Genomic DNA, 13,219 nt, shown 5'->3' on the forward strand with positions numbered 1-13,219 from the left:
GACTGTATTTCCAGGGTAATTCATGCTTCCATCCTGGAATTTTATGAATGAATGACCAATAGGTGTAAATATCTGCGTTGTCCTAGGACCAATCATACTGAATGCAATGTGGCCACCCTGCTCCACCCTCTCTTCCCAAGTCTATGTATTTTTGGGGGGTAGTGGGAAATTCCAGTGATATTTTACACCATCTGTGTAGCCAGATGTTCACGGCTCAGAGAAGGTGTAAGGATGCTTAGTAGTGTTGGAGACCACCAGGGTGATGCCTAGCAGTGCTTAGGCATTTTCTAGAGTGATCTGGTTGGGGGGCTATGCAATGTCCTAGGGCCTTGTATTTGCTCCAGCTCTCTGTACCTCTCCTTGACCCCTCCAGCCTCTTTCTTGGGCAACCTACTCACCATCCCTAGGGTGCTCTGAGCTCACATTGAATCAGTTTCTCCCAGAGCAAATTTGCTTTCCTGTGTTCTCCTGTGGGCAGGACTGTCCTCACAGGCTCCCAGGCCAGAAGACTAGCTGATTTCTTCCCTCCTCCCTTTTTCTTAGTCATCTACTTAACAAGACCTGAAGAGCCAAAAAGAAAGCTTAGGGGCTGGAGTGATAGCACAAGGAGGAGGGAGTTTGCCTTGCATGTGGTCAATCCCGGTTTGATCCCTTACATCCTATAAGGTACAATGAGCCTGCCAGGAGTAATTTCTGAGTACAGAGCCTCAGTATCCTCTGAGCGCTACCAGGTATGGCCCCCAAACAAAACAGCAACAACAAAAAAGAAAGCTCAAGATTGTAGGACAGGCTTTGCCTAGGCCCCCAATCATCACCAGGAGAGATGTCTACCACTTGAGCACTGAGCTGGGAGCAGCTCCTATGTGCTTCTGGGTATGGCTCAAGAACTAAACCAGGGGCCGGCGTGGTGGCGCTAGCCTAGGACGGACCGAGGTTCGATCCCCCAGCATCCCATATGGTCCCCCAAGCCAGGAGCGAGTTCTGAGCACATAGCTAGGAATAACCCCTGAACGTCACCAGGTGTGGCCTAAAAAACTAAACCAAATCAAACCAAACAAACCAAAAAAACCCAAATTTCTTTTGCTGATTTTATTTTCCCTATTTATGTTGCTATTGAATCCATTCCTTCCCTCACTTCTAGCCACCAATCTAGACATGGCCCATCTCTATCTCAGCTTCTGCAGAACCTTTCTGGTCTCCAGCTTTGCTCAGCAGTCAGAATTTGAAACAGGAAAATAAGAGGCAGGACCTCTGCGTGACCCATTCTAGGAGCTGGGCGAAGATGAGTAGGTTATATGTGGCTGAAGAGATAGTATAGCAGGTAAGGCATTTGTCTGAAACATTACTGACCCATTACTGGCACCTGATATGGTCCCCCAAGTTCTGACAGGACTAATCTCCAGTCCCTGAGCACTGTTGAATATGGCCCCAAGACAAACAAACAAACAAAAAGATGAATGAGTCATAAATTACAAAGTAACCACAAGAACAGAGCAAGGGAGCAAGGCTGATCAAGTTGCTGAACAAAAACTGGGTCACAGAAACACTTAGACTGCATGAAACATAAAGCAAATTATATTAATTACTTATTGTATCATTATTGTATATGTTACTATTTTGTTAGCATATTGTACATATTGATATAAAAATGTTTCCCTTAGAAACATGTAACCTAAAAAAAAAAAAAAAAAAAAAACATGTAACCTATAACTGGTCTATAAGAGCACTTTGTGAATTACAGTTGAGCCTTGGCCCTTTTTGGCAATAGACAGATTGAGTCAGCAAAAACTGTTGGCTTTCCTCAGACTTCTCAGATTAGAATTCTGTATCACGGGCTGGAGATATAGCACAGGAACAGGGCATTTGCCTTGCACACAGCCAATTCAGGATGAACCTGGGTTCGATTCCCGGCATCCCATATGGTCCTCAGAGCCTGCCAGGAGCGGTTTCTGAGTGCAGAGCTAGGAGTAACTCCTGAATATGGGTGTGCCCCCCCCCAAAAAAAAAGATAACAGCACAGGGGCCGGAGAGATAGCATGGAAGTAAGGCGTTTGCCTTTCATGCAGAAAGAAGGTCATCGGTTCGAATCCCGGCGTCCCATATGGTCCCCGTGCCTGCCAGGAGCAATTTCTGAGCATGGAGCCAGGAGTAACCCCTGAGCACTGCCGGGTGTGACCCAAAAACCACAAAAAAAAAAAAAAAGATAACAGCACTTTCATTGTATATGAGGCCCTGAGTGTGATACCTGGCACCATGAAACACACACACACACACACACACACACACACACACACACACACACACACACACCAAATTCCTTTTTAAAAAGTTTGGCTAGGTGCCGGAGAGATAGCACAGCAGTAGGGTGTTTGCCTTGCATGCAGTCAACTCAGGACGGACTGTGATTCAATTCTCAGCATGGTCCACTCAGCCTGCAAGGGGCAAGTTCTGAGCATAGAGCTAGGAGTAACCCCTGAGTGACACCAGGTGTGACCCCTCAAAAAAAATTTTGGCCACACCCGGTGATACTCAAGGATTACTCCTGTGCATCTAGGGAATTTCTCCTAGTGGGCTTGGGGAATATATGGAATACTGGGGATCGGATCTGAGTTGATCAAGTGCAAAGTAGGTGCTCTATTAAACTATCACTTACACCCGCAACCCCAAACGCTTAGCCTTTATAAACACTTCAATTCCCCTTCTCCCATGTTAGGATGGAGTCCAAGAATCTTATGTTCACCTCCAGAAACTGCAGAATTGATCTGATCTCAAAAGCCCATCCCTGGAAGGGGCCGGAGAGATAGCACTGTGATAAAGCATTTACCTTGCATGCTGCTGACCTGGAAGGGACCCAGTTCCAGGCATCCCATATGGTCCCCCAGCCTGCCATGGGCAATTTCTTTCCTCTTTTTTTGGGGGGGGGGCGTTTTGGGTCACACCCAGTAGCGCTCAGAGGTTACTCCTAGTTCTATACTCAGAAATTGCTCCTGGCAGGCTCGGGGTACCATATAGGATGCCGGGATTGGAACCACCATCCTTCTGCATGCAAGGCAAATGCTTTACCTCCATGCTATCTCTCCGGCACATGGGCAATTTCTGAGTGCAGAAGCCAGGAGTGATCCCTGAGCACCACTGGGTGGTGGCCTAAAAACCAATCAATCAGTAAATAAATAAATAAATAAATAAATAAATAAATAAAGCTAAAAAAAAATCCCTTGGGTCGAAGAGATAGCAGAAGGACAGTGGTTCAAATCCCAGCAATCCATATGCTCCCCCATGCCTACCAGGAGCGATTTCTGAGCACAGAGCCAGGAGTAACCCCTGAGCATTACCAAGTGTGACCCAAAAACAAACAAACAAAAAAAATCTCTAAAGCCCCTCAGCCCCCCCAACTTTGCTCTAGTCCCTTCTCTCTGTAAGCTCTTCACTGACCTCTTCCCTTTGTATTTTCATGATTAATACCTCTGAGGCCAGTGCCTGCATGACTCAGTTTAGAATCTTTTTCTTAGATGCTGTTGTTGACCTTTTTCAGTTTAATCCCACAATCATCACACACACACACACACACACACACACACACACACACACACACACACACACACACACACGACCTAGAGTCCCCGAGGGCTAGAGCTTATCTTCCTGTTCACTTCTTAGTAAACTCACAGATTTGAGTACAAAGCAGCCACCTAGCAATGTGCATTGAATGAAATGATTATACTGAGTCTTGCTAGAGGGCCAGAGAGATAACATACTGGTAGGGTGCATGCCTGGTGTGCTGCTGACACAGTTCAGATTGATCTTTGCCATTTCATATGGACCCCTGATCACCGCCAGTGACCAAAATTAGGGGCAAGACTCCCCCCCCCCCCAAAAAAAAAAGGCCTGAGAGATGAGAGATCACAGTGGATAAGGCATTTACCCTGTGCAGACCAGGATTCCATTGTTCATTGTTCCATTTCTAGCATCCCCAAACCTGCCAAGAGTGATTTCTTTCTTTCTTTTTTTTTTTTTTTTTGGTTTTTGGTTTTTGGGCCACACCTGGTGATGCTCAGGGGTTACTCCTGGCTATGCGCTCCGAAGTCGCTCCTGGCTTGGGGGATCATATGGGATGCTCAGGGGTCGCTCCTGGCTTGGGGGATCAAACCGAGGTCCATCCTAGGCTAGCGCAGGCAAGGCAGGCACCTTACTTTTAGTGCCACCATGCTGGTCCCTGTGATTTCTTTTTTTCTTTGTTTTTAGGAGGCCACATCCTGCTGTGCTCAGGGGTTACTCCTGGCTCTGTGCTCAGAAATTGCTCCTGGCCGGCTTGGGAGACCATATGAGATACTAGATATCAAACCTGGGTCTGGGCCCGTAGAGATAGCACAGCGGTGCTTGCCTTGCAAGCACCCGATCCAGAACCTAAGGTGGTTGGCTCGAATCCCGGTGTCCCATAGGGTTCCCCGTTCCTGCCAGGAGCTATTTCTGAGCAGACAGCCAGGAGTAACCCCTGAGCACCGCCGGGTGTGACCCAAAAACCAAAAAAAAAACAAACCAAAAAAACAAAAACAAAAAAACTTGGGTCTGTCCCGGGTTGGCAGCGTGCAAGTCAAACGCCTTACGGCTGAGCACAGGCCCCCTCAAGAGTGATTTCTGAGCACAGATGGAGGCCCTGAGCGGGGCCAGGTGTAGCCCCCAAATGAACAAACGAACAAAGTAGGGGCCAGAGTGATATAAGGCATTTGCTCTGCACATGGCCCGGCTTTTTAGCATCGCATACATATACATGTATCTTTTTTGTTTTGTTTTGGTTTTGGGCCACACCCGGCGGTGCTCAGGGGTTACTCCTGGCTGTCTGCTCAGAAATAGCTCCTGGCACGCACGGGGGACCCTATGGGACACCGGGATTCGAACCAACCACCTTTGGTCCTGGATCGGCTGCTTGCAAGGCAAACGCCGCTGTGCTATCTCTCCGGGCCCTACATGTATCATTTTATATATAAAATATAAAATCCTGGTGGAAGTGATGGTGCTTCCACATCCTTGCTGCTCGGGGCTTATTCAAGGGTCCCTTCCAGGCAGATACTATCCCAGGTAGGGGACTGAATCTGGGATTCAGAGTTAGGCATAGCAAGCACCTTATGCCCTGTACATGTGTCTCCCTTGGCTTGAGCAAGCCAAGTCCACTTGAGAAGTCAACTCCACCGCTTCCTCCTTCTCCCCCATCCGCGAGGGCAGTCCGAGTCCTTTTCCAATAGTGAGACCACGCTGGGAAGAGCTCTTTGAGAATCATCGTTTCACTTTTCTCCCGGCGGCCCACCCCACCGCACCGCACCCCAGCCCACCCGCTGGCTGGCTGGCTGGCTGGCCCAGGAGCATCGGTCCAGCCGGCCTCCCTCCGTCCCGCGCAGGCCCCGCCGCCCGGCCGGTGAGGTCAGCGCGCTGCGCTGGCGGCGTGTGACGCTCCGGTTGCTGCAGAGACGCCCCGCCCCGCCCCCGCCTCGCCTCTCCGCGCCTCGCCTCGCTGCGGAACCCGAGAGCTCCGGGCGGCGGCGGCGGCGGCGGCACGGGACGGGACGGCAGACAGAGAGGCCGGAGCGGGGAGCGCGAACCAGGGCGCACGGGCGTCCGGGCCGGGCCGGGCCGGGCCGAGCGAGCCACGCCGCGGGGACAGCGGCCGCCGGGCAGCGGGCGGGCCGCGCGGCGACATGGTGCTGCTCAAGGAGTAGTGAGTGTCCCCGGGCCGCGCGGCGAGGCGGGCACGGCCATCGGGGGCGCGGGGCTGCGAGCGCGGGGGGCCGGCGGCCGGGAACGGGGCTGGGGCTGGGGATGAGGGCCGCCCGAGGCCCGGCGGACGGCACCTGCGGCGGGGAAGGGCCTCGCGAGGGGCGGACGGGCCGAGCCGCCCGACAAGGACACGCCGGGCCGCGGTGGCTGCGGGACCCGGGGAGAGGCGCTGACCGCACGCGAGGCTGCAGCCGGGGTGCCGGGGAAGGGTCGGGAGAGAGGGCCCAGGGCGCAGGGAGACGGCTCCGGGCCATCGCTGGGGACTGACTGGCTGGCTGGCTGGCTGGGCCGGACTCCGGGAAGAGTGGGTGGGCTGACGAGGCCAGGATGGGAGGAGGCCCGGGCCAGCCTGGAAGGGACTGTTGGGGGGATATGGCCTCGGATGGATTGGGGGTGGCCAGACAGTGGGGCCTCTCCAGTGTGTTTTCTGGCTGGGGGTAACGAGTCGGGTCGAATTGAAGGCGGTTTCATTCAGCCATTCATTGAGGAGAAAGCTGAAGGAAGACGGAGAGGTGTTGGGGAGAGGACCAGGTTGGGGAAACTTCGGGTGGACTTGGGCTCCTGAGAGAGCAGGTGGGGATGTTTGGGCCACTAGAATGTGGCCTTAGATTAAGGACTCTTTGAAGTGCCTGGAAACATCCTGGTAAACTCCTTGGGCTTTTGTGCCCCTTCCCCATAAGCAGAGAGGAATAATATTTGGGGAGAAGTGTGGGGGAAGAGGGTTGCGTTCTTGGCCGTGCTCAGGGCTGACTCCTGGCAGGCTTTGGAGAACCACTTGGGGCGCTGGGGATCGAACCTGGCGGGCTGTATGCAAGACTAGCTCCCTGTCACCTGCTGTACTCGCTCTCCAGCTAGGAGAGGAGTGATTCATCCCTAGCTGCTGCGTTTACAGTGGATCTGCGCTTCCCTGGTCGGGTGTGTGTATGTGTGGAAGGACTGGGGCTTCAGGTAGGCAGTGCTGGGCTAGCAGTGCAGTGCTCTGAAAGTGGGACCCCTCTGAGGAGGGAGCAACTAGTGGGACTTGCCTGGTACCCAGGCCAGTGTGTGTGCTGACTAGGTTGTGCAGGGATGCCGCCCTTCTCTTCAGCTCACTCCCTAGAGGGTTCTAGGACATTTAGGACATAATGTGACACTTTGGCTAACAAAGGGAGCAGTAACCCAAGTGTCAACCCAGCTTGACACCTCATCTTTTGAGCATATTTTGAGGTACCTCCACCTCTATTTCTGGCCATCCAGTCTAATGTTAATCCAGAGCTCAGGACTCTGTAGTGAGGAGGATGCTTGGGATGTTCACGGGAGGAGAGCATGCTGCATTTACAGCTTTCATCTTGGGTATGCAGATGACATGCTTCACCATTCTCCACATCCTTGTTCCACTCCAAGATGCATCCTAGACGGTCAGAATCTAATTTTTGAGGAAGGTCAGGCAGGGATGGAAAGGGACCTTGAGAAGAGATCTGAGTGAGTTTTGAAGCGAGTGCCTCCCTTCCTGTTCTTTGTTCTCCTCTTGAAGTCTGCAGGGTTTCTATCATTGGTGTGGGGCTCAGAGTCAGCCTGACTTTTGCACCCCTTTCCTAACAACCTGTGCTTCCCTGGGTGGGGGGCGAGGAGGCACCTCTGAGGCACTGGGCTGTGGCTGCAACGCTGCAGTCTGAGGAGTATGTAACTGAAGGTCACAGTTAAGGTGAGCCCAGTTCCAGTCTTGGCCCAGCACTGTCTCCGTGGCCCTCTCTTGTCACTGCTGGAGTGTTTTGGCTCCCAAGGAACCAGCTGGGTGTGCAACTGGAAGGTCAGCAGCCTCTGAGCATCCTGTCAGCAACTGGCTGACATCCCCAGCTCTTTTGTGGAGAGAACCGGTGCACACCCAGGTTCTTACTGTTGGTTTTTCTAACATTTCCTCTCACAGTGTTCTTGATTTCTGAAAATTCTTAGATGTGATTATTATTATTATTTATTTTTCACTGCTGCTCTTGAAGATAAAGGGCCTATTGTTTTCGAGGAAGTCTCTTTTGAGGGTGCAGAAATTTTGGCCTCCAAGTTGGAAGTATTTTTTGCACTGTTGGCTTTCTCTGATGGCAGGAGAGCATTGATGACAGCATCCAATAACCTGCAGGATTTCCGTTATTTGAGTCGTTTTGGAGGAGGGGAGTTAGCAGGCAGTAAATACTTGGAGCCCATTTTGTTTTTTTCTCTTTCTGCTTGGCGGCTTCCCTTTAGTGGGTATTTCTCAGAACCCTCCTTGTGCTGCTTGATACATGGGGGACCTTGCTGGAATAGAAAGGAGTGAATGGACTGTTTGCTGGTCTGGAGCAAGGAAAAGATAATGAGAAGAGGTAATGAGCAGGAGGTTCTTCGATGGGTGCTAAACTGGGGTCTAGGAACTTAGTTGCCAAGTAGAAGCTGGTAGATTTGCGTGTACTCTACTGTCTTTATCTCAGCTTTTGGGCTTTTATTTTTGTTGTTGTTGTTTGTTTGTTTTTGGGTCACACCCGGCAGCGCTCAGGGGTTACTCTTGGCTCTACCAGAAATTGCTCCTGGCAGGCTCGGGGGACCATATGGGATGCGGGGATTCGAACCACCATCCTTCTGCATGCAAGGCAAACTCCTTACCTCCTTGTTATATCTTCGGCCCCTTGTATCCTTTTTTTTAAAAAAAGAAAATTGATTGATTGATTGTTTTTTGGGCCACACTCAGCAGTGCTCTGGGGTTACTCCTGACCCTGCACTCAGAAATTGCCCCTGGCAGGCAGGGAGACCAAATGGGATTCGGAATGACCCTGTTGACCTGGACTGGGTGGGCTGCAAGTAAGGCAAACACCCTACTTTATGCTATCTCTCCAGCCCCCAGGCTTGGAGCCTTGAGCAAGGGTTTGGCTCTTGCTCGGTTAGGGATGCAAACTATCTAGACATCTTTGGAGATACTGTCAATAGTCAGTGGTCTTTGAAATGAAGGTGGGGGATGGTTGCAGTTAAGGTTTTTTGCCTTGATACAACCAACCTGTGTTTGATTCCCATAATCCCATTAGTACCCCACCCTGCTAAGCACCACCAGGAGTGAGTGATTCCTGAGCACAGAACAGGAATAAGCCCTGAGCATTACCTGGTGTGGCCCAAAAGCAAAAAAGAAGAAAAAGTGACGGGTTGGGGTGTTTTTGTTTGCAGAAGACCAGAGCATTGACCTATACCATGAGTTGCTTAGGACTTAATCTTTTTTTTTTTTTTTTTTTTGGTTTTGGTTTTGGTTTTTGAGTCACACCCAGCAGCACTCATGGGTTACTTCCTGGCTCTGCACTAGAAATCGCTCCTGGCAGCCTTGGGGACCATATGGGTTGCTGGGGATTGAATCCTGGTCCATCCTGGGTAGGCTGAGTACAAGGCAAATGCCCTATAGCTGTGCTATTGCTCCAGCCCAAGTCTTATTCCTGACTCTGCTCAGGGCTACACTCTGGTGGTGCTTGGTGGACCGTATGTGTTGCCTGGTATTTGAATCAAGGTTGGCATAATTTAAAGCAAACGCCTTAACCCTTTTTACTATTCCTCGTGCCCCAGTTAGGGAGCTTCTAGACTGCTTCTTGGGGTCAGGATCTAGGTTGAATGTTTCTGTGGTAGTGGCTATGTGTCATTTCCTACCCAGAACAGTTTGCTAGTGTTTGCCTGCATGGTGATTCATCCTTCTAGGAGCTCGACTCCTTCCTAGTCTTTCTTTCACCTTCAGAAAGGCTGTCCTTGTGATGTTGTGTCCACAGATAAAAATCCCCCCTGCACTGATTCTGAGTCCAAACTCCATTCTGGGTTCAGCATCTGTAGAGATTGTCTTCCCGTGTGGGCCTATGTTATGAAACTCATTGGAAAGGTGGTATGTTTTTTTTTTTTTTTTTTTAAGTGTAGTTTTGTGCCAGTGGTGCTCAGGGCTTATTCCTGTCCCTCTGCTCAGGGATCACTCCTGGCAAGTCTTAGGGGAACATATAGGGTGCTGAGGATCAAACCTGATTGACTGTATACAAGATAAGCACCCTACCATGTTGTGGTTGTGTTTGTGTGTGTGTGTGTGCGCTCAGTGTTTGCTCTTGGCTCTGTACTTCAGGATCACTCCTGGCATGCATGGGTGTGCCAGGAATTGAAACTGGGTCCGCTGTGTGCAATGCGTTTCACTGTACTGATGTACCATAGGTTTGTTTGCTTTTTTATTTTTATTTTATTTTATTTTATTTATTTATTTATTTATTTTGAATTTTGGGGCCACACTCAGTGACGCTCAGGGGTTACTCCTGGCTATGGGCTCAGAAATCGCTCCTTGGGGGTGGAGCGGTGGTGCAAGCGGTAATGTGTCTGCTTTGCATGTGCTAGCCTAAGACCGTGGTTCGATGCTCCGGCATCCCATATGGTCCCTCAAGCCAGGAAAGAAAGAAAAAAAGAAAGAAAGAAAGAAAGAGAGAGAGAGAGAGAGAGAGAGAGAGAGAGAGAGAGAGAGGGAGGGAGGGAGGGAGGGCGGCAGGACGGAAGGAAGGAAGGAAGGACGGAAGGACGGAAGGACTGAAGGAAGGAAGGAAGGAAGGAAGGAAGGAAAAAAAGAAAGAAATCACCCTTGGCAGGCTGAGGGACCTTATGGATGCTGGGAATCGAAAGGAGAAATGGGTCCCTCCCGGACCAGCCGCATGTAAGGCAAATGCCCTATCGCTACGCTATCTCTCTGGCCCTATACCATATATATATATACCTATATATATATATACCTATACCATATATATAGGTTTTGTTTGTTTTGGGGCCACACTGATGGTGCTCAGGGGCTACTCCCAGAAGGGCTTTGGGGACTATATGGGTTACCAGGCATCAAACTCTGGTTTTGACTGCATGCAAGGCAGATGCTTTATTTAACCTTTGTATTATCACTCTAGCTCCATAGTTTTCTTGAGGAAACTATTAGTTCTGGGTATTAGTTGTGGGAGAAGAAGAATCCAGTGTGAGACCTGGGAAGTAGCTGGTGTAAGGAATGGTTTGCACTGTCACAGGGTTCCAAATTGGATGCCAGAGGGCCACAGAAGATCCAAGCTTTAAAACATTGAGGGGCTCATTCTCTGCTGGATTTTGACAGTGAATATAGTGTCATTCACAACAAAATGTTAAACACTATTTTGAGATGCTGTTTTAAGGACAGGTTTTAAAGTTGATACTGTTTTTCTTCTCTTGTAGTCGTGTCATTCTGCCTGTGTCTGTTGACGAGGTAAGTCCTTTTACTTCTTTTTTACCTTGGTCTTCATATAGTTGCCCATGGCCATTGACTGAGTTGGCTCCGAGTGGCCTTTATTCCATATTGTTTTTCTGTTTGTTCTGACAGATCATCAGTCTCTGATGGAAGGCACTTACTTTGTCTATCTGAGCAGCTGGGCAGACTGCCTCAAGCTGTTGGCATGCGGAATAACTGAATAGAGATTAAAACAACCTCCTTTACCTTCTGGGATAGTGCCTGTTTGGAACCTGTTATTGAAGGAATTAAGTGTGCATTTCTGGCCCTCCATGACTTGGCCGAGAGACGTGCATGGCTCTCTGTAGTTGTGCAACAAACCAGCAGGGCAGGAAGTCTCCATAATCCACCCTTAGCTACATTCTCTCAGTGACTGTGGGGAAGACCAAGGCCTAGAACCCTCCTTTTACGGAGGGCAGAGAGTAACAAATGGGCTTGGCTTGCCCTCAGTCCTTTTATGGTTCTTGAGCTTGAGGTCTCTGTTCAGTGTGCAGATTTCTGGCACGATTTGCCACCAGAAGGTTCAAAGGCCAAGCTGACTCAGAGCTGGTCTCTTAGCAGAAAACTGTCTTAGTCTCCTAGGACCCACCCTTTCTCTGAACTTCCTTCAGTGTCCTCTCTTGGAGCCATATTCTTTGCTTTCTTCAGAATCCAGTGCCTGCCTCCCCCACCCCCAGCTTCTTTGTTCAGCTGGTTCTGGGCCATGTTTGTCAGCCAGGACCCTCCTGCCCGACAACTCCTTTTCTGCATTGTCAGAATGGAGCTTCTGTGATAACTCCACTCTGCTCTAAATATGAAATGGACCTTTGAAAAATGAAATCAGGCCAGCAGAGCCTGCAGCACATTTTATGATTTGAGTTCATTTTTGGATTTTTGTGCTACATCTGACAGTGCTTGGGGACTACTCCTGGCTCAGTGCTCAGGGGATCACCCTTGGCAGTGCTTGGGGACCCTGTGGGATTGAACCTGAGCTTTTATACACAAAGATGTGCTCCAGGCCATTGGGCGTTGTTGCAGCCAGCACACTCTCAGTGCCCCCAGAAAGGGTGGGTAGGTGTTTCACTATACTGAGTGGGCTGGACATCTAATAAGGGCACCTGGGGAGGGAGCTGGAGATGAACCTCCAACATGAACCGGGAGCTCTGGGAAAGGGTGATGAGAGGATTAAGGCCAGGGAAGGAGGGATTGCTAGATGGATATTAGGGCTCCAGGGGGATCCTTGGATGAAAAATGGATCTTCTACCTAGGAGCCACATGTTTGGGCTGACAACTGTTGGTTTGGGGGACTCTGCCAAACCACCTACCTGGGGGCTTTGCTATCACACTGGGGACTTGGGGTGAGGGGAAGTTGGACCATATCTAGTGGTGTTCAGGGGCTACTCCTAGCTCTATTTGGGGATCAATCCTGGAAACCAGAGTTGGTAGCATGCAAAGCAAATTGTGTTAATCACTTTTCTTTCTCTCCAGCCTCAACTTTCGCTATTTTCCTGGAAAAGAGGGAGGCCACAGCCAGTTCTGCTCAGGGCTTACACCTGGCTCTTTACTTGGGAATTACTTCTGGTGGGTGTGGGTGACCATGTGGGTGCCAGGGATTGAATCCAGGGTAGCTGAATGGAAGGCAAGTGCCCTTCCCCTGTACTATATCTTCAGACCCCCAGCTCTTGTTATTTTAATGAAAATACAAGTGAGGATATTCCAAACCAGGACTGAACAGGTCTTTATTTTTGTTGTTGTTGTTTTTGTTTTTGGGTCACACCTGCCGGTGCTCAGGGGTTACTCCTACCTCTGCATTCAGAAATCAGCCCTGGCAGGCTCAGGGGACCTTATTAGATGCCTGGATTTGAACCACCATCCATTTGCGTGCAAGGCAAACGCCCTACCACTGTGCTATCTCACCAGCCCCAAGAGGTCTTTATTTATCCTAGCTGATCAGGCCTGGGACCATAGGTAGGCAAAGCACCTAAAGTTGCTGGGCAGGAAATTAGGGGTTCCAGGAGCACTAACATAGAGCATCTATGGGCCTGTGACTTTATAGAGCATGGGACATACAGTGCAGTCACTGGCATCAAGTATAGCAGTGAATTGGGATTATAGTACAGCAAGGATATGATATAAGGGCATAATCACGGTTATATTATGAGACGGTCTTTTCCCTGAAATTAAGGGGTCTTATGGTTTTGCAGCCAACAGCATGTTCGAGGAAAT

Source organism: Suncus etruscus, chromosome 1, assembly GCF_024139225.1.
Source record: "Suncus etruscus isolate mSunEtr1 chromosome 1, mSunEtr1.pri.cur, whole genome shotgun sequence".
Taxonomy (NCBI): domain Eukaryota; kingdom Metazoa; phylum Chordata; class Mammalia; order Eulipotyphla; family Soricidae; genus Suncus; species Suncus etruscus.